This window comes from Chlorocebus sabaeus, chromosome 3, assembly GCF_047675955.1.
Source record: "Chlorocebus sabaeus isolate Y175 chromosome 3, mChlSab1.0.hap1, whole genome shotgun sequence".
Lineage (NCBI taxonomy): Eukaryota > Metazoa > Chordata > Mammalia > Primates > Cercopithecidae > Chlorocebus > Chlorocebus sabaeus.
In genome coordinates, this window is record NC_132906.1 from 85,274,988 (window position 1) to 85,297,363 (window position 22,376).

Below are 22,376 nucleotides of genomic sequence, written 5' to 3' on the forward strand. Positions count from 1 at the left end.
GATGGTGGAAGGGGAAGGAAAAACGTCCTTCTTTACCTGGCAGCAGCAAAGAGAAGTGCTGAGCAAAATGGGGAAAAGCTCCTTATAAAACCATCAAATCTCGGGAAAACTCACTATCATCAGAACAGTATGGGGGAAACCACCCCCACGATTTAATTATCTCCACCTGGTCCCACCCTTAACATGTGGGAATTATTACAATTCAAGGTGAGATTTGGGTGGGGACACAGAGTCAAACCATATCATTCCTCACCTGGTCCCTCCTGAATCTCATGTCCTCACTTTTAAAAACACAATTGTGCCCTCCCAACAATCCCCCAAAGTCTTAATTCATTTCAGCATTAACCCAAAAGTCCAAAGTCTCATGTGAACCAGGGCAAATCCTTTTAGCCTGTGAGCCTGTAAAATTAAAAACAAGTTGGTTACTTCATAGATACAACAGGGATGCAGACATTGGGAAAATACACCCATTCCAAATGGGAGAAATTGGTCAAAACAAAGGGGTTACAAGCCCCATGCAAGTCTGAAATCTAAATGAGGCAGTACTTAAATTTTAAAACTCTGAAATAATCTCCTTTGACTCCATGTCTCACATCCAGGTCATGCTGATGCAAGAGGTGGGCTCCTATGGCCTTGGGTAGCTCTGCCCCTGTGGCTTTGTAGGTTACTGCCCCCTCCCAGCTGCTTTCACAGGCTGGCCTTGAGTCACTGTGGCTTTTCCAGGTGCATGATGGAAGCTGTCAGTGGATCTAACATTCCGGGGTCTAGAGAACAGTGACTTTGATCTCACAGCTCCACTAGGCAGTGCCCCAGAGGGCACTCTGTGTGAGGTCTCTGGCCTCACATTTCCCTTCTGCATGGCCCTAACAGAGATTCTCCATGAGGGCTCTGCCCCTGCAGCAGACTTCTGCCTGGACATCCAGGTGTTTCCGTATATCCTCCAAACACTAGACAGATATTACGAAACCAAATTCTTGACTTTTATGCACCCACAGGCTCAACACCACATGGAAGCTGCTAAGGCTTGGGGCTTATACACTTTGAAGAAATAGCCTGAGCTCTACATTAGCCCCTTTTGGCCACGGCTAGGACACGGGTCACCAAATCCTAATACGACATAAAGCAGCAAGGCCCTGGACCCAGCCACAAAACCATTTTTCCTCCTAGGCCTCAGGGCTTGTGATGGGAGGGATTGCTGTGACAAGCCCTGGAGACATTTCTGTATTATCTTGATGATTAACATTTGGCTCCTTGTTACTTATGCAAGTTTCTGCAGCTAACTTGAATTTCTTCTAAGAAAATGAGTTTTTCTTTTCTGTCACATTGTCAGACTGAAAATCTTCTGAACTTTAATGGCCTACTTCTCTTTGAAACATAAGTTCCAATTCCAAACTGTATCTTAGTGAATACATAAAACTGAGTGCTTTTAACAGCACTCAAGTCACCTCTTGAATGCTTCGTGCTTAAAAATTTCTTCCATCAGATACTGTAAACCATCTCTCTCAACTTCAAAGTTCCATAGATCTCTAGGGCAGAGGCAAAATGCCACCATTTTGTTTGCTAAAACATAGCAAGATCAGCTTTATTCCATTTCCCAACAAGATTCTCATCTCCATCTGAGACTACCTTAGCCTGAACTTTTTTGTCCATGTCATTATCAGCATTTTGGGCAAACCCATTCAACAAGTCTCCAGGAAGTTCCAAACTTCCCCACATCTTCCTGTCTTTTTCTAAGCCTTGCAAACTGTTCCATCCTCTACCCAGTTCCAAAGTTGCTTCTACATTTTTGGGTATCTTTATAGTAGTACCCTACTCTATTGGTACCAATTTACTGTATTAATCTGTTTTCACACTGCTAATAAAGACATACCCAAGACTGGTAATTTATAAAGAAAATAGATTTAATTGACTCACAGTTCAGCATGGCTGGGGGCTTCAGGCAACTTACAATGATAGTGGAAGGTGAAGCAAACACATTCTTCTTCCCATAGTGGCAACAAAGAGAAATGCCAAGCAAAAGGGGGGAAAATCCCTCATAAAACCATTGGATCTCATGAGAACTCACTCACTATCATGAGAACAGCATGAGGGAAACTGCCCCTGTGGTTCAATTATCTCTACCTGGTCCTGCCCTTGACTTGTGGGAATTATTACAATTCAAGGTGAGATTTGGGTGGGAACACAGAGCCAAACCATTTCAAGTCTACTCTGGGTTTTGTTGCAGATATTTTCTTGCTCATTTGAAAACTTGTAACAGTTATTGATAAAAGGATAAGGACATGCTACACAGTGAGACTTATGCAGCCCCTTTGGCTCATTTACTTGACTTAAAAAAAAAAAAATCTTGTGAGGTTGTTCAGATTATCAGTCAAACAAGTGCACCAAGCTTTGTCCTTGTTGTTTCTGCTTTTGGTATTTGTAGCAGTTCCTTGCTCATTCTGATAAGGACATATCTGGTAAGACTGAGGTCAGATTTTCTATTTGCCTCTGTCACTGATGAATGAGAAATTCTGTCCTTTGTACCTAGACTTGTACTTTATATTATAAAACCATTCCGCTTTCATTTAACATCTATTTGAATATATTTAACTTATCACCCAAGAAAATCATTCCTTAGGAATGGGACTTTTTATATTGGTGATTTATTTGGGTTCTATTTAAAGTCTCATTCCATTTTGTAATGGCACATTCTTTTTATCTGTAGTGGAGATGGTAGGATGTGTCAGTGGACTCTTTTTATGTTAATATAGGTATCTACTCCTTTGGAGGAATTTTGAATGCTAGAGAGAGATCTTATTTCTAATGTTAAAAATCCTCACCATGTTCATATGGGCTTAAAGTCATTACTGATTTCTTTGGCGTTTTCATTTGCATCACTTGCAAATGAATTATATTTCATTTTTCTTTGCGTTTAATGTTATTGTTATTATCATGTAATTGGAGCAAGTTTCATACGTGGAATATTCTCTTTCCTAAGCTTTTCCCAGGTTTTCCCAAATTCTTGAATTCAAGAGCAAGTCTTTTAAATACATTCTGAAGGTGACTCTGGGAACATGGCAACTCAAACATAACTTGCTTGCACTCTACTACTCATTCTGAAGCAATTTGTTTTGTTTTCCTTGAGACAAGTGGCTGCCGTGGAAGGGGGCTGTTGGTTTTGGTGAACTTTTAGGAGATGGAGAAAAGAGTTGCTTCCTCCTTGGCAATCAGGGGAGAAGGTCAGCTTTGACCCCAAGTGAATTGTCTTTTCTTTTCTTTTCTTTTTTTTTTTTTTTTTTACAATTGTTAAAAATTGAGAAGTTATAATTGCTTCTAGACTGTGTCCAGAGCCTCTTTGAAGTGTGTCCCTGGGACTGAGTCATATCTAATGGATATGTAAGCAAGTGTGGCCAGCTGATTTCCTGGCCTTGACCATAAATTGCTCCTAAGTGGTCCTCTTCCCATGAGAGCTGGCCAGAGTCCTGGGTGATGGTATTATAAGAAAGATGGACAGAGGCTGGAGTTATCCCCAAAGGACTACATGGCTGCCTACCCAATGTGTACACTGAACTGGTATGGTAAAATGTTATTGCTGAAGTCACTGAGATTTGGGTATTTTTGTTACAGCAGTTAACCTGTTTGATGACTACAACTATGCATGTGATTGCCTTTCTGTTAAATGTGGTCAGCATCCTCCTGGGTGTGGCAGCCTGTCCTACTGACAATAGTTTCAAATAATTAAGATACCCTAGTTGGTGAAGATGATGAAAAAGAAATACTTTAGTCAATCAGCGTTGTAAGTTTAAATTGTACTTAACTTTCTGGAAGGCATTGGTATCCAAAAATCAACAGACTAAGTAATGTTCATTCCCTGTGAACCAGCAATTTCACTTCTAGGAATTTGTCCTAAGAAATATCCAGAGATTTAAAAAATAATGGATAAATAAAAGATAGATAAATAAAATTTCATCTTTGTAAATATAATTATAGAAATATTAACAATCTAAAAATACAGTAGGATATTGGTTAAATTGTAATGTATTTAAGATGTACTAATAAAGAGTTGTCAAAATCATGTTGAGTCTGAATATCCCTAAATATCCCAAATGGAAAATTTTCAAGTTATATGGTTGTCTGAAAAATGACAAGATATAAAAGTTGTATGTGTAGCATATTATATTATTGGAAATAGATGTATCGAGATGCTAATGGTTTTTATTCCATGTTTGCATAAGTCATTTTTTGATTTCTAAGTTTTCAAAGATGATCAGTTACTACTTTTGTGATTTAAAAAACTAACAAAAATGTTTAAAAATTATCTTTTTCTTTCATTATCATCCAATTTAGATCATTCAGAAAATACAAAAGCTGTAAGGAGCTGGGTGTTCAGGCTTTCTTCATGTTACGCAAGGAATTCAATTGTAGCCCAGATCATCATAAACAAGTTGTACTATAGGTATTACATCTTTACATAGTTGGGTTTATTTTCCACGAGGACTGGATTTTAAAATCAACACTTTAAGGAAAACATGCGTATTTGTAAAATAACCCTCAAAAATCCCTTAGGAAAGTGCTGCCTAGAAAAAGTTTTTACCACTTTTTTCTCCAAAATTATATCAAATCCTTATTCTTCAGCTGAGTAATTGATTCACTTGTGTTAGGGACAATTGGGTAACAAGCTGTGCGTAATTTAAGAGGCAAATAGCAAGGATCAACTGGGACAGCAACAGATTCAATCCCCTGTTTCACTCTCATTCAACACAAGCACTTACTGAGCAGAATGGTGGGAAGAGTCACCAGAATCATTTCTATTCATTCTCTCTCTCTAATCAAGCACATAGAGCAGAATCATCAAATGTCACACCCATATTTGCTTTACCTCTGTTGTGCTATTTTCACAGTCTAAGCTCCATTAAGGTGAGACCTGCATTGATTTGACAATATTTTTGCCACTGTTTTAGTTTGTTAAAAATGTGTTGAGCTGGCCTCTACTAGTTGAGAGCATACATTTTTAAAGAGATATAACCTTTTTTTTTTTTTTTTTTTTTAAACAAGAAATGAACTTTTGGAATTGAAGACTGCAAACAAGTAGCATCATTCTTACAAAAACATTTGATATTATGGATATTTATTATACTCCAAAACATTTTATCCTAATCCCCCTACTCATTTTTCTCTTATTTAATATAGCCTGTGATTGAGGTGACTAAAACTAGGAGGAATTGCATGTGAATGGATACCCATCAAAATACTTTAGGATCATCCACACATACATTCAAGCTCCTGTGTGTAGGCTACTTTTAAATTTTTATTTTAAGTGGAGAATGCATTGCAAAGTGTTTAATGAGGTGCCAGAACTAGGGACTTATACAACCTTCTGTAATTTCTCACCCATATTGCATGCATTTTGTGTGAAGAAAATTAAAGTCTCCAGCTGCTGTTGCATAAGATGCAGAAGTCCCCAGTACACATATAAATGATATTTCCCTTCACGTGGAAGAGATTAGGGCCACATCTGCTGCAATTTAGATGAGGGACATGGGGTAGATGGTGTCAAGAATCACGCTGCACTGGAGTCTAGTAAGAGAACAGGAGGCCACCACCCACGGAGGAACGGGGTTTACAAGGTTCTTATGGGACACCATTTAGTTAGGCTGGCTGAGTTCAGTCAATAAAATGAAACATTACACACTTGCTCTGTGTACACTCATTCATAATGTTTGCCTACACATGCCACTAGAATCTACTTTAGATGTATTTTACTTATAAGTTTGATTAAATCCATCTGTTGCACTATGTGATAGTTATCAAAGTTATCAGAGATACAGACACATTGCCATTGGTCATTATAGTCACAATTGCGTGGAGAAGGCTAGGTCAAAAGACAATGACAACTGGAATGGGTATAGGTGAATTACCAAGAGCCTCCAGAAAAGGGAATGAGGTACTGTTCCTAAAGCTCAATTAATATTATAGTAAAACCTGTCATACTAGTTACAAAAAGAGGATATTTTAAAGATTGAACACATTTGATAGCAACACAGCTATTTTCTTCAAGGAATATTAATCTAAACACGACAGCAATGGCATGAACATAGTTATTATAAGCTGTTTTATTATCCTATGTAATATTTTGTATTTGCTTTTATGGAATAACCTTCTGTAATGTTTCTCAAATAGCCGTGGTTCGAATTGTTATTTTAGCTTCCTTGTTATTAGCCCTTGGTGCTGTGATTTCCTCTATAATCTGGGGTTTTTTTTTTTTTTTTTCCAAAACCTTTGGATCACCTCGAAATCAGTTTAGAGTATAGACTCTTTTAGGCAGCATAAACCTGAATGGATTGAGGTTTCCAATAGTGAAAGTGCTGGAGTCATCCCAGGTTTTATATTTTTGCCAAGATCTTTTTTCCCCCTTTAATTGTCATATATGTGGTTGTAACTTTAGATGTTGCATCGCTCTTTTAGTTAACTAGTCTGCCATTTAGTGATTCAAAGCTTTAGTGTCTTGTCTTCCTAGAATAGCAGCAAATGGACCTCCTTGGAGTGGCTGGGGCATTCAAAGCCTCTGTCTTGTGAGTAATGATGGTAGTTATCAGCAGCGATAAGCTGACTTTAGGGATGTTAACTTTTTTCATTTAATCTCTATTTTCTACCCTGGAATTGCTTCTGATTATAAGTTTATAAGCAACTTATAAGCAACAATTGTGATGAGTTTTTCTGACTTTTTCTTAAAAAACCTCTAGGGTAACATTTTGGCTCAAAACTCTCCTACCTTAATTAGTTTGCTGAAACATTAATCTATGTATTTCTTTGCTAGAGGACTCAACTTCTATAATTGTTTATAGGCCTTCAAGCCATCTGTAGAATTGAGAGTTAATATAGAGTCTGGGCACTAGATTAATTTAAAGAATATGGTCTGTAATGAGAAAGCATCCAGTAAAATAGGAATTGCACTTTATGATTCAGGAAAGTAGCAGACGGCTGTGCATTGTGTTTACTACATTTAAGCAGTTGCTAGGACCAGTCATTTTATTCTTATTGTCCTCCAAATCTGTCCACTTCATCTCCTTTCTGTTACTACTGTTCTGTACCATTTCCAGGTATTACCAATCTGGACTATTGTCTCTTACTTGGGATTTTTAACTACTTTTCCTTCCATGAAAAGTTAGGAACAAGTCAACGAAAAGCATTTTTCTAGGACATTTCTTTAACTTCACACTACTGATGTTAACGTGTAACATGCCCCTCAATCCAGCCTAATCCTCACTCTTCCATACGCATCCTGGCAACAAGGTGACAACTTGTTCTGCACCAGCCCCTTGCGTGATTCCTGCTTCCTCCTATTGCACATGAAGGGCTTCCTGAACATGTATGTAGACAGCACACCCACCCATGAATGGCTTCCTATCCACCTGTGTAGACATCACACCATGAATGGCTTCCTGCACACCCACTGAACAGCATCACACCCACTGAGCAGCAGTAACAGTAGTAGTTCAATCTCACTTCGTTACCTTCTCCCCTGCACTGCAAATAGCAGTTACTAGGCTGCCCTTTGTCCTAAAGGTATGCACACCAGAGGCATGATTTCACCTTCTGGAATGGAAGGTGACCTAGGGGAAGTCCTGACAGCAGGCTCTGGGCCTCTTGTCATTTGGGCAGGGGATTGTCTGGATTCCATACACCATGGGCAGGGAAGAAAGAAGGGGTGGACAGGAGTGGAGTCCTCTGCATTGTGAGAACCCTGGCCAGGACCAAGGTTGCTGGCCTCTAAGGCTGATGCTGATGCTGCTCCAACCTGGAAGCATGTATGCAGGGACCATGTGACATTTGAATTAAGATGAAAGAAAATAAGATTAGTCACATATAGGAGAGGTGGGGTTGCAAGGAGGAAAAGGAAATATTTCCACGTTGAAGGATTATGTGAGAAGTCCTTGAAATAGACGGAACTGGGTGGCTCAAGAATCAGAAAGAAAGGCAGCGTGGCTAATTTTGTTGGAAAGGTAGGGAGGAACCAGATTTGACTTTTGAATGTTATCTTAAGTGCCATGGAGTCAATGGAAAGTTTAAGGCAGGGAATGACATTATTAAAATCGTCTTTTTATAAGCTCTTTTTTGGTGACTAGAGACTGTAGGCTGAACTAGGTTGTATGATAGAGGTGGAGAGAAGTTGCAGGTTAGAGAGATACATAAGCTATAGACTTGATAAAAGTTGGTAACAATCTGAAGGAGAAGGGACAAACAAATTTCCTCAAAGTTTCTGGCATGTGCAACTGGGTTGACGAGGGATATCAAAGGGGAATCAGCATTCAGAAGAATATTAGAATTTCTGTTTTGTGGGGGATACATTTGGTATGATTTGAGACCCAATGGAAATGTCAAATAGGCAGCAGAGTAAACTGACATGGAGCTCTGCCGTGTGGTCTGGTCTGAATGCCCACAACGGTGTTTAAAGGAATACGGGAGATTTCCCAAAAGGTACTCTACTGAGAAAAGAGATCGGAATTCAGGAACAATCCTAAGAAACTGCAACTTTCTAAGATCTAGAGGGAGAAAAGAGCTGGCAAAAAGAATCCCGAGGAACCATCTGAGAGATGGGAGGAATGCCAAGATTATACATTATGGGAGACAAAAGAAGAGAATGTTTCTCCAAATAGGAAGTGGGGGCTCTTTGTAATGCTGCTGACGGGTCAAGTAAAGTGAGGAAGGAAAGTCGTTCATTAGATATAGCAACAGAGATGTCACTGGTGACTTCAGATTTGGTTGAATGATAGCACTAGAGAACTTATTCCAGTAAGTGGCTACATGAATGAGAAAACAAGCATAGGCAGCATTTATAAAACAGACTTGGTTATGAAAGAAGAAAACAGAAGTTATATCCAAACAGACATTTTTTTATTCTGGTTTTATTTTAGTTTTTATGGAGAAAACCAGTGCGTATTTTCATGCTGATGAGAATAATTTAATCCTATTTACAGGCGGAAATTGAAAATGCATGAGAGAACCTCGATAGTTGATATCATAGGATTTCTGAAAGGTGCCCTATGGAGAGAATGGGCTTTAACAGGAAGAACACTTTCTCCCCTGGAGGAAAAAGCTGCATGTAAACCCTGGTAGTTTGTAGGTGTGGCAACGGACAGGTGAGAGCATCCTCAGCTTATGGCTTGCAGTACTCAGTTAATACAAGATCACTTCCTGAATAAGAGTTGGGCGAGAAGGCTGGAGGGTTGCTGAGATTGCAGCAGTATTGATTTCAGTCTTTGTGGAGAGGGGAGGGAGAACTGACCATCAAGAGTGAACTGCAGTTGTGAATGATGAACGTGGATTGACTGTGACATCAATCTTCTCAGTTGTATAATTTCCCATAAGGAGAACTGGGAGCTTGATAAGTGGGCACAAAGGAAACATAAGAAACCAAGGAGTTTGGGGTATTTACAAATGCATGACTTAAATGATGGGCTAGCTGGGTGAAAAAGAAGGAATGGCAATGTTTTCTTGCAAAGAAAGAAAGCAGAAGGGTTAAGAACAAAGTTCTCTCTACGAGATTGAACCTCAGTTCTGTGGAGGTCATTGTATGTAGGATGGAATGATGGGAAGCTGTGGCTGAAAAGTTGAATATTTTGATTTATAATTTAGACCAGAAGCAGTCCAGGGTGGGATGGTAGGGGAGGGTGGCTGTGATAGAATAAAGAGAAGATAATTTTAGTCTAGGAAGTCATTAAATCCGCAAGTAAGATTGTCAGGGGAACTTCATATGGATGCTGAGGCAGCCTGGAATTACAGTCAGAGATGCAGAGGAAGGCTCCAGCCACATGGAGGCATCTTCATCAACTGACGAATGTCTCAGAGGGCTGGAGATGACAGCAATGGGGAGGTTGAGAAGGGGCAGTGCAGGGTGGTCCTGCGCTCAAAGAAACCAAACACTTTATAGCGAAAGAGCAATGGGATAAAAAGCACAGCAAATTCACAAAGCGAGAATTATGTTCCTACTTTCTGACCTTAGAAAAAAGAACAAAAGTGCTGAAGAGAAATGTTATCTTCAGAGATCCATAGGTTTTCTGTAAGACAAGGGAAATGGAGGGACTGTTGTGGAAAAGGGTTGAAGATGTAGCCAAATGGCTGATGGCCAAGAAGGTCCAGAGGGCATTGAGTCAGGTTAGGGAGAGAGGGGAGAAATGTAGGTTTGTTCAGGAAACACAGGGACAACAGTAAGGGATAGGCTACGTGAGGTCTTCTCTCTTGGAAGACACTGGTATCCAGCCTGACACTTGCTCTCCGGTCTGGGAGAGGTTTCTGTTCTAGGGGTCCATGGCCTTTTCTGTGGGTCCAATGATGCTGACAGCTGCCACAGGTGCAGCCACAGTGATGGGGCCCAGCCCTGTGTTGGAGGGGTGTTGGCTGGGAAAGAGGCTTACTGATTGATGCTGTGTTTTTCTCACTTTTCATCTACCAGTCCACCTGTGTCCATAAGGCTCGTGATCTTGACAGTCTTGTAGAGTTGGGAAGGGAGTGCTTGGTGTTTTATTAATGAACAAAGTCCACCTAAAATTTTCTCACTAGTGATGTTGACTTTTTTTGTTTTGTTTTTCTGAGACAGAGCCTCACTCTGTCACCCAGCCTGGAGTGCAGTGGCACGATCTCAACTCACTGCAACCTCTGCCCCCCCGTTCAAGCAATTCTCTTGTCTCCCAAATAGCTGGGATTATAGGTACCCACAACCATGCCCAGCTAATTTTTTGTTTTCAGTAGAGATGGGGTTTCACTGTGTTGGCCAGGTTGGTCTTGAACTTCTAACCTTGGCCTCCCAAAGTGCTAGGATTATAGGCGTGAGCCACTGCACCTGACCAATGTTGAATTTTTGAAAGAATGAAATTCCCATTTTTGTTGTCACTCAAAGTAATTCCTCAGCAAGGTCCTGGTAAATGGAGGCTTCCCAAACTGTTTCAGATAGCAACATCACAGAGCCTACATCACTGATGAACCATTCTCTGTGAGTAAAGCACTGGATTTGGGAGCAGATTTAGAGATGGTTCTCTTGCACATTCCTTTTCTCTACTAAGTTACAGTCCATCATTCGTATCATTCATTTGGCTTGCCTTGCCTCCAGAAAACTTACTCTGACTTTTGTACTCTACTGTAGGGTTTCTATAAACTTCATCCACCTTAACACAGTTTTACACATGACCCAACTCATGCTAGGGAAGGGTAACGGAACACATTAGTCTTAAATACATGTTTGTTTTGACTTTCTGATCTCGTAAACTGAGAGTTTCTTGAATTCAGACTGTGCTCTGATATCATCAATTTTAGACAACGGCTGTGAAAATTGAATGAAATATTTGAAATTGCTGTGTTGTGGAAACTTTGGGTGTCATCAGGGTCTGGGCCAGTGCTTCACGCATTGTTTTAATTGCCCTGACTACAACTTGCTGAAGCCCTAACATTAAGATTCCAACATGTGTTCTCCGGGACCATGGCTTCTGTGCTGAGGAAAGCAAATACCAGATGGCAATTGTATTCAAGGCCATGGATACAGGTCTTGTAAGGAAGCAGTTTCTACTCTATGCATGAAACTGGTTTGGATTGAAACCCAGTTTCAAAGCATCCTCTGTGTAAACTGAGCACAGGGTTTTGGCACTGTCTCCCTGTGTGCTTGATATCCAGATTTACTGTCTGATCTTGGATATATTTCAGTGAAATGAGACCGCTAATAGTAGAGGAATAGATATTTGTGAAACAGTATGACAGTGATAGCAATTATTATAAAAACAAGAAACGCTGCATAAATGCCTTATACAGTAATAATTGTGAGACTTAATTTGCAGTGGCTTTTCCTTATTTGCCCGATAAATTCTATTTAATTATTTGTTGTGGCATTAAACTTCCAAGGGGAGCTAGGCATCGTCTCCACCTGTTTTAAATACTGTGCGTCTCAATTACAAACTTACCCTTGTGAGTCTCAGTATCCATGTTAAAGCTAATGTTTAACTGGAAAATGCATCAGTAAATTTATCTTTTAGATTTTATGTAAAATGCTTGCATGCTGGCATTTTGCATACCATTAACAGAAACTAGAATCCTATTCTTCTTTTAAAAGTTCATTTTCTTTTTTTGTACCATGAAATACCAAACACGCTCAGTTTCAAACTGGATATGAAGACCATTTAAGAATCATGTGTGAGTGAATTTCACTGAAAGAGGAGAAACATTTAAAAACTTTTAAGTCCTTTCTGAATTGCTTATACACATATTCAGCAATTCAGTGATGCAACCCGGATGTGCGCAGACTTGGGTAGTTGGTATAACTTTAAGTGGACGTGATCCTTCTTGTATCAATACTGTATTTTCCTCCCTCAAACACTAACCTGCTATATTTACAATTACATTTGTTGCCAAATATATTAAGTGGACAAATGGGTCACTGTCTGTCTGCATTTTTCTGACCCAGTCACAATTCATCAAGAAAAAAAAAATTTGGCTGGGATTCTGAAACTAGCACACTAAGCTATAAATGTATACTTATGTTTGCATGTTAGAATACATCTTAGTTATACAACAAAAAGGGTGGGGGGAGAGGTGGACTGTTGGAAGTAAAAATGTGACCACAGTGAAATTTTGACTGCAGCATTTGAGGAATGGTGGCAGAGCAGTTGGCATCAGCTCTTGTCTGCAGCAGTAATCAGGGCAAAGAAGCAATCTTCTATGACCCCAAACTAAGAATGGAGTCTTGCTTTGAGAAACTCATGCTTACCAGTTCAGAAGTAACATGCTATAGAGATTTTCAGAATACTAATTTATCTCAGATTAGTGTATTATAAAATAAAAGTGGACAAATGTAATCATTAATAACTTTTTTTAGATCTTTATAAAAATAGTAGGTTATTGCCTCATTTTAGGGACATAATTTTTAATGCCAAGTGAAAGCTATGTAGAAATTCTAATTACAAATTTGTGTATAGCTTTACAATTATTGTACGTGTTAGATGTGCGTGTGTTGAATGTTACTGTATATCATGCTTTGTGCTGCTCATCGAACATACGAAGTTGCATAAAACAGTCTTTGCTTTTGGGAGACTAAGCTCAGTGTGAGGGGCAGACACTAAAAGTAAATATTCCAAGAACTGAGGAGAGGGTGAATACCATAACAAAGATGTTGTTTTTCTCTCTCCTCTCTCGAGCTCCCTTCTCTCTCCCCCTCCCCCTCCCCCTCCCCCCTCTCTCCCCGTCCCTCTCCCCCTTCCCCTCCCCCTCTCTCCCCTTCCCCCTCCCCCTCCCCCTCTCTCTCCCCCTCCCTTCCCCCTCTCCTCCCCCCTCTCTCTCCCCCTTCCCCTCCCCCCTCTCTCCCCCTTCCCCTCCCCCTCCCCCCTCTCTCCCCTCTCGTTTCTCTCCCCTCTCGTTTCTCTCCTCTCTCTCTTCCCTCTCCCCTCTCTCTTCCCTCTCCCCTCTCTCTTTCCTCTCCCCTCTCTCTTTCCTCTCCCCTCTGTCTTCCCTCTCTCTCCCATTCAGGATATTTAGTTACAGAAAGGAGGTCATGGAAGAGCAACATCTTAGCCCATTGTAGCTGCTGTAACAGAATATCATAGACTGAGTGGCTTATAAACAACAGAAAGTTACTTCTTAAAGTTCTGGAAGCCTGAAGTCCAAGTGAGGATGCAAACAGATTTGGTGTGTGGTGAGGGACTGCTTTCTCATAGGTGGCTGGCCTCTTTTTGTATCTGCACATGATGGAGGGCTGACGGGGACGTCTTTGGAGGTCTCTTGTACGAGAGCACTAATCTCATTCATAAAGATCCTGTCCTTATGATCTAGTCACCTCCCAAAGGCCACACTTCCTAATACCATACTATCTTGAGATTAGGATTTTAACTTTCGGATTTTGAGGGGACATAAATATTCAGCCCATATCATTCCACCTCTGATCTTTTGTAATTCATGTCCCACTTGCATGCCAAATACCACCCCAATAGCCCCCAGAGTCCTAACGTGTTCCACGGTCAACTTGAAAGTCTAAAGTCCAGTCTCATCTAAATGTCATGTTAATCGTATGTGAGTGAGACTCGAGGTATCCTGAGGCAAATTCCTCCCCAGCTGTGAACCTGTGATCTCAGTCATGTTACGTGCTTCCAAAACACAATGGTGAAACAGGCATAGGATGGGCATTTCCATTTCAAAAGAAACAAATAGGAAAGAATGGAGTGACTGGTCCCAAGCATGCCCAAAACCTTAAGGCTCAAGAATAATCTCCTTTAGCTCAATGCTCTTCCCTCCACTGGCACAGGGGTCCTGTCTACTGCATACACTAAGGTGCAGGCTTCACTTTTGCAGCTTTGCTGTGCAGAAATGGGTTCCCCAAGTATCTGGGTGCCCCTGCTCTCATGGCTTTGCTGGGAGCAGTCTGTGCTGCTGTTCTCACAAGCTGAATTCTGTTCCTGGCAATGTAGGATTTTACATCAAAATTCTTCCAGCCTGTATCCATTACCCAGTTCCAAAGCTCTTCTGCATTTTAAAGTATATGTGAAAACAGCAGTCTACTCCAGGTACCAATTTTCTGCCTTAGTCTGTTCAGGCGGCTATAACAAAATACCATAGACTGGGTGACTTGTAAACAATAGATATTATTTCTACCACTTCTGAAGGCTGATGTATTAGTCCAGTCTCATGTCACTAATAAAGACATACCAAAGACTGGGGAGTTTATAAAGAAAAGAGGTTTAATTGACTCAAAGATCAGCATGGCTGGGGAGGACTCAGGAAACTTACCATCATAGTGGAAAGGGAAGCAAATATGTCCCTCTACACATGGTAGCAGCAAGGATAAATGCTGAGCAAAGGGGGAAAAGCCCCTTATAAAACCAAAAAATCTTGTGAAAACTCACTATCACAAGAACAGCATGAGGGTAACTGCTCCCATTATTAAATGACTTCCCGCTGGGTCCCTCCCACAACACATGGAGATGATATTTGGGTAGGGACACAGCCACACCATATTACTTCACCCTGACCCCTCCCAAGTCTCATGTCCTCACATTTCAAAACACAATCATGCTCTTCTAACAGTCCCCCAAAGTCTTAACTCATTCCAGCATTATCTCAAAAGTCCAAGTTCAAAGTCTTATCTGAGACAAGACCTATGAGCCTGTAAAATCAAAAGCAAGTTAGTTACTTCCTAGATAAAAGGGGAGTACAGGCATTGGGTAAACACACCCATTCCAAATGGAAGAAGTTGACCAAAATGAAGGGGCTACAGGCCCCATGCAAGTCCAGTGGGTAGTCAAATCTTAAAGCTCTGAAATGATTTCCTTTGAGACTCTGTCTCACATTCAGGTCACGCTGATGCAAGGGGTGGGGTCCCACAGCCTTGGGCAGCTCCACCCCTGTGGCTGTTTAGGGTACACACCCCCATCCCAGCTGCTTACACAGGCTGGCATTGACTGTGGCTTTTGCAGGCACATGGTGCAAGCCATAGGTGAATCTACCATTCTGGGGTCTAGAGAGTGGTGCTTATCTCACAGCTCTACTAGGCAGTACCCCAGTGGGGACTCTGGGGGATTCCAACCACACAATTGCCTTCTGCACTGCCCTAGCAAAGGTTCTCCATGAGGGCTCTACCCCTGCAGAAAACTTCTGCCTAGACATCCAGGTATTTCCATACATACTCTGAAATATAGGCAGAGGTTCTCAAACCCCAATTCTTGACTTCTGTGCATCCATAGGCTCAGCATCATGTGGAAGCCACCAAAGCTTGGGACTTGCACCATCTAAAGCAACTACCTGAGCTCTGGGTTGGCCCCTTTTAGCCATGACTGGGACATAGGGCCTCACGTCCTGAGGGTGCACAAAGCAACAGGGCCTTGGGCCTGGCCCACAAAACCCTTTTTCCCTTGTAGGCCTCCAGGCCTGTGATGGAAAGGGCTGCTGTGAAGTCTCTGACATGCCCTGGAGACATTTTCCAAATTGTGTTGGTGATTAATAGTTGGTTCCTTGTTACTTATGCAAATTTCTGCAGCCGTCTTAAATTTCTCCTCCAAAAATGGGTTATTTTTTATTGCATCATCAGGCTGCACATTTTCCAAACTTTTATGCTCTGCTTCCTTTTGAATGCTTTGCCACTTAGAAATTTCTTCCACCAGATACCGTAAATCCTCTTTCTGAAGTTCAAAGCTCATATAGCATATTTGCTTTGAGTATCTTACTACTTTATTACCTAACTTAAATAAGATCTGTCTTATACAATTGTATATTCAGGCAGAATTAAGAGAATGCCAATATTGTTTAATGAGTATAGAGTTCTGAATTTGCAAGATGAAAATAGTTCTGGGGACATGGTCCAAATATCCACATGGAAAATTCTTCACAAGTATTTTTCCTTTTTGTCAAATTAAAAGGCTAATATATATGTTTGGACTAATGCATGCTGTGAGGTCTGCTGTATTTTACTCTATGAAGCAAAAACCCAAGTTTGTGATTCTAAGGGAAGATTGAACCTCACATGTACTTCAGCATTATAGGATGTAACACAAGGAAGAGGGTGACAGGGAAAGACGGACTGAAAATCTGTGGGCCACTGATATGAAGAAAGGGATTCTTTGTAACATTGCCTAGACCTCAGTCCTGCAAACAAGGCCACAGACAGAGAGCAGCCAGGTTTGTTTTGCACTTCTGCACTGCCAGCTTTACTTACAGGCACACATTAACTTCTCAACCCTCTCTCATGAGGTCGATTTCATTAGTCATAATTTACAATTAAGGTAACTGAGATTAAAAATCTGTGCAAGGCCATTCAGATACGAATTTGCAGAATATTCAAATCATCATATTTTTATTATAAAATTCATAATTTAACCCATATTTCGTGTGTTTGTGGGTGCATGAATGTGTATAAATTTTGATACCTGTATAAGACAAAAATGCACAATATGTAAGCACATCTGTCTGCTAACCAAAGAATATGCTTCAAAGAATATGTTTATTTCATTTGTTTATAAAATCATAATAGTAAAATTTCAGGGACAATATTCATTGGATCCTAATTTTGTCATCAAATGTTGCTTAACGCATTGACATGTGCCTTATTGTCACCTTGTTTAGGTCTTTGGTGAAAATTATAGAAATGTTTAATTCACTCACTAATTTAGCATAGTTTCTGTTTCCTAAGAACTGTGCCACTTGGTGAAAATAGTAAACAGATTGTATATTTTCCCTATTTAAAATAATTATAATTCCCCATATATTCCACATATATTTCCTTTAATTTTCATTTAAAAGTTGTAAAATATATTTATTAAATATATTATTTTATTAAAATATAGTATTGACATGGGATTTTAAAAATGTTTTTTACAAAAGCACTAAAATTATAACTTTCAAATATTATAGACTTCTTTATGCATAATATTTATTCATAAGCAAATCCAAAATAAATGACTATATACATTTTACTCTCAAAGGCATTTGGAGTGGGCATCTTTACAAATTTAAGCAGTGGAATCTGCTAAGAATCTGATTTAATGTGTGTAACTCTAAAATGTAATCATTACCATAATAAAGACATCATTATAGAATGGTAATCCAAATGGTAATTAACTTTTCTATTTTGTTGCTTCAAGGTCAACATGGTGGCAGAGCAGCGTGTTCCTTTCTTTGCTTTGTGACATTCCATTTCACTGTGTTGAACGTTCATAGCGTAGATTGATAGGACTTTTGGCCTCACTCTGAGCTGTATCAGAAGAATATTGGTGGTTAGCGGCAGTGAAATTAATGAGCCCACCACTCTGCCTCATTCTCCACTTCCCTCTTTAAATGGTAATGATAGTGACACCATTCATGTTACTGTGGGTAAGCATTTTATGAGAAAAACCAGTCTTTTTTCCAAGATTAATGTTTCACCTATAAAACCAGTCTACAAATTTAAATTAGAAAGAAAAGATACAAACCAATAACACTGATATTGTAAGCTTGAGAGTAAAATTGAGAAACAATAAAAACAGGACAGTCATGTCATGTAGTGCAGGTTGTACACTGAACAATTCCAGAGAATGTGATTCACATAGAACTATACATCATCATTTTCATTTTACTAATTAGTTTAAGCAACTTACAAGTAACTCAGGAAATAAACTACAGTTGTGATAGGCTAAAATTCAATTGATGAATAAATACTTTAGAAATAGGCTGGACGTGGTGGCTCATGCCTATAATCCCAGCACTTTGGGAGACCAAGGTGGGCAGATCATGAGGTCAAGAGATTGAGACCATCTTGGCCAGCCTGATGAAATCTTGTCTCTGCTAAAAATACAAAAATTAGCTGGGTATGATGGCATGCGTCTGTAGTCCTAGCTACTTGGGAGGCTGAGGCAGGAGAATTGCTTGAACCCAGGAGGAGGAGGTTGCGGTGAACCAAGATCGCACCACTGCACTCCAGCATGGCAACAGAGTGAGATGCCATCTCAAAAATAATAAATGAAAATAAAGTGCAATAAAATTATAGATGACAGGTAAAGTCAAAGAAAACTCATCTCTTGTGTTGAATACTGGGTATGACAGTTCAAGCAGGGACAGCAGCTACTAAAGGTGGTATAAGATGGGTGCAGCACACCAACATGGCACAAGTATACATATGTAACAAACCTGCATGTTATGCACATGTACCCTAGAACTCAAAGTATAATAATAATAATAAAAAAAAAAGCTGACGACTAATGGACTGAAGGTTTACATAGCGTAATATAGGAGTGAGAGTTCACAGGAGGATTCTTTTTTTCTTCTACACTTTAAATCCTATGTTTGTAACCAGGAAGTAAAGATTTTTTTTATAGCTGAGGCTTGGGCAGCAGGCAAGGTGCATCAATTGCTCTGAGCCATTGGAATTAACTAAATGTGTTTATTTAGAGACTAATTCTTCCATCATGACAGATGGTGCACCAAATATGGCATTGTCTGTTTTTTAGAGCATACTTTCTGGGCTTCAAGTTTTTATTTAGGCCATGATATCAGGTGCTCTAAAATTTTACTCCTTAGTGGTAACAGATTAATTTTAAGCATCTTTCTTTTGTAATTGGAGGCAATTTCATTGAACCACATATAAAGGCCATTATAATTAGGATCTATCAACTGAAAAGAATAATAACATTTTGCAGAGATTGCCTTTCCTCTACTACATTCTTTTAAATTCTCAAACATCCATTTGGGTTTATTTATTGGGTTTCCCCACTAAAGATATAAATAAGATTGCCTTTGTTTGGCAGCTGAAAATAGTTCAGCCAAGAAGAAAGAGCTGAACCCGGAGGGAAGGAGAATGAAGAAAGAGTCTGGGGCATGGTGAGCTATGCTGGGGTCCTAGGGAATCTCAGAGACTGGTTTCCCTGAAAAAGGTACCTGGACCTTTCAGACCAAAGGCCATCCCAAGGGTGAACACCTGAACTCCCACGGAGTGGAGTTACTCTCTGAAATGCCTGGGGCTGCAATAGTCACAGGAATGACCAGGGAAAGAGGATACAAATCATGACTTTTTACACGTTAGACCTTGAGGTCCCAAAGGTAGGACTGTGCCGCAGCCTTCTTTTTTACCACATGCCTGAGAATATTCCTTGCACCTGGTGGCTGCTTAAGGCAAGTTTTTTAAATGAATGAATAAATACATGATTGCGTTTCCACACATTGTGTCATTTGATTCTCACAACAGGCTCCCTTGAATTTTATTTTAATGAGTACTACTGAACACCAAGAAGACTGACAAATATAATTAAGAGAATGTCTCTGGCATCAAATAGGCATCTAAGTTGCCAGTATACGATGGACACACATAGGTATGCGGAATCAAAACTGACTGAATCTAACTTTGTGGGGTGTAAGGGAATAGTGCGGGGACAGGAGGAAGGATTTGCAGACTAACACTGCGTATACCTGGAGTCTTGAAAGGTGAGCAAACATTCTTTATAAGTAAAGGAAATTATTTCAGGAAAGAGGCTCCATGTCAGGGCATACCTAATCACCTGGGGAGATTGCATTAAAATGCAGATCATTCTGATTCAGCAGATCTGGGGTGGGATTTGCAATTTTACATTTCTTTTTTTTTTTTTTTTTTTTTTTTTTTTTTTTTTTTTGAGACGGAGTGTCGCTCTGTTGCCCAGGCTGGAGTGCAGTGGCCGGATCTCAGCTCACTGCAAGCTCTGACTCCCGGGTTCCCGCCATTCTCCTGCCTCAGCCTCCCGAGTAGCTGGAACTACAGGCGCCCGCCACCTCGCCCGGCTAATTTTTTGTATTTTTTAGTAGAGATGGGGTTTCACCATATTAGCCAGGATGGTCTCGATCTCCTGACCTCGTGATCCACCCGTCTCGGCCTCCCAAAGTGCTGGGATTACAGGCTTGAGCCACCGCGCCCGGCAGTTTTGCATTTCTAATAGGTCTTAGGTGATGCGGATGCTGCTGGCCCATGAACCGTACTTTGAGTGTCAAGACTCCAAAAAAGTCACATTTAAAGAAATACAAAGAATCTATCACAGGCAGATCATTGTCTCCAAAGTGAGGGGCATGTGTCCTGTGGGACATGCAAGGGGGGCGTGGGAAGGAGGTAGCACAGCTTCTTTTATTTTCATGTTAACTTCCAAAAGTTTCCATTTTTGTTTATGTTTAGCAAACATGACATATTTAGGTGATAAAACATGTATAAGACAAACAAAATCATATCTCTACATTTGAGTACATGTTCAACTTTTTACTTAGGAGGAGGTTAATGCCAAAAGAACAAAATGAGGAGTGTAGGCAGAATTGGTGCAGTGCCCGGGAAAAGGCAAGGCATAGATTGCTAGCTCATTTTTCAGAGGAAGACACTGAAGCTCTGAAATGTCAGCTGATCTGCCCAAGTTCACAAAGCCGAAGCCTGAATACACACCTTTTGACTCCAAGTCTAGTGCTCTTTCCTCTCCTCTGCGCTTGGACACTTGGCTAGAGAACAGAGCCATAAAACACATGAAAGCACAAGGGGAAAAACTTCACATACAAATGCACTTTTCTTCTGACCTCCAATAAAACACAAGCAGAAAAGGAGAGTTGCAAAAGCCAGATTGTCTTACATAAGCATCTCATTTGAGATAAAACCTTCCTTGCTTGTGTCATTAATCACCTTACCTCTTCCTTTCCTGTAGGAATCCCTGGTGATGGTGCAACCCAAGCTGTTTTGTGTCTGTATTGCAGCTATCTCAAGATCAATTAGTATTTTTCACAGAGCTGTCATGTAGGAAGATGATAGGGGATGCAGACAAAGTCAACTGTTGAGAGGCCACAGTGTACACTTGAGTAGCCTGTGAGGACACTGACACGGCCTCCTGACATCTTATGGTGTCAGCCTGAGCTTTGAATATGGTCATTTATGATTTTATGGTAATGAAAGAATGAAGCCATAAACTAGGGAGCGGGGGTAGAGAGTGATATTAGCCATTGAGGTACTTGCTTTGTTAGCTGTCTTGCAAACAAGATGAATTCTATATTAACATTGCAAAAGGGCTTTAGCAAGTCACCTCCTGAGAGTCAACCCCTACGGAGGTACTGGATTTGCCTGCCCCGCAGGCAAAAAACACATATGCAACAGTAACAATTTAAAAATATTTGGAATGCATGCTTGCACTCTCCTTTGCCTCTGTATCCAGAACTTTCTCTTTTGTTATTTTTGTTACTTAAGCCCTGCAGGCATTGGAGGTTTGAACTTGCGAGATATTCAACTCCTTCCAAGGGCTGACCTGACAATCTCTGACTAGACACCTCTCAGAGAATAGACTCTCATAGATCCTTTATCATTTTTTGTGTTGAATCATTCTTTCATACCTCTCCAACATGATTATGAGCCCCTCTAAGTAATTCATTCTTGATTGATTGATTGATTCACTCAGTTATTTGATGATTAACTTTAGCCAGCCAGCCATATCTAGCACCTACTAAGTGCTGATCATGGTGAGAAATATGGGAGAAATAGTGTAACTGCCACCCTCACCTACGAAGGAGTCCCATTCTAGTGGGATGGCAGATAAGCAGGTAATCACGGTCCAGTGGGATGCCTGCTGGCATGGAATAGAACCAGTGATGGAGCGAAACTGGTTTTTGGTTTCAGGTCTTGCATTTGTTAGCAGTGGGAGTTGGCACTTCCAAAAGGCTTTGTGATTTCTGGGGACACCAGCAAATGCAATAATAGAGGAGAGGAAAGTGGGGTTTACTGAATATTGAGCTGGTTATAAATATATTGTATATAAATATATGCACACATACACATGCATGTATATACACACATATATGTATACATATACTTACATATATAAGGACACATACTACTTATATAAGAAATCTAAAATAGTCAAACTCACAGGAGCAGAGAGTAGGATGGGGGTTGCCAGAGATGAGGGAGAGCA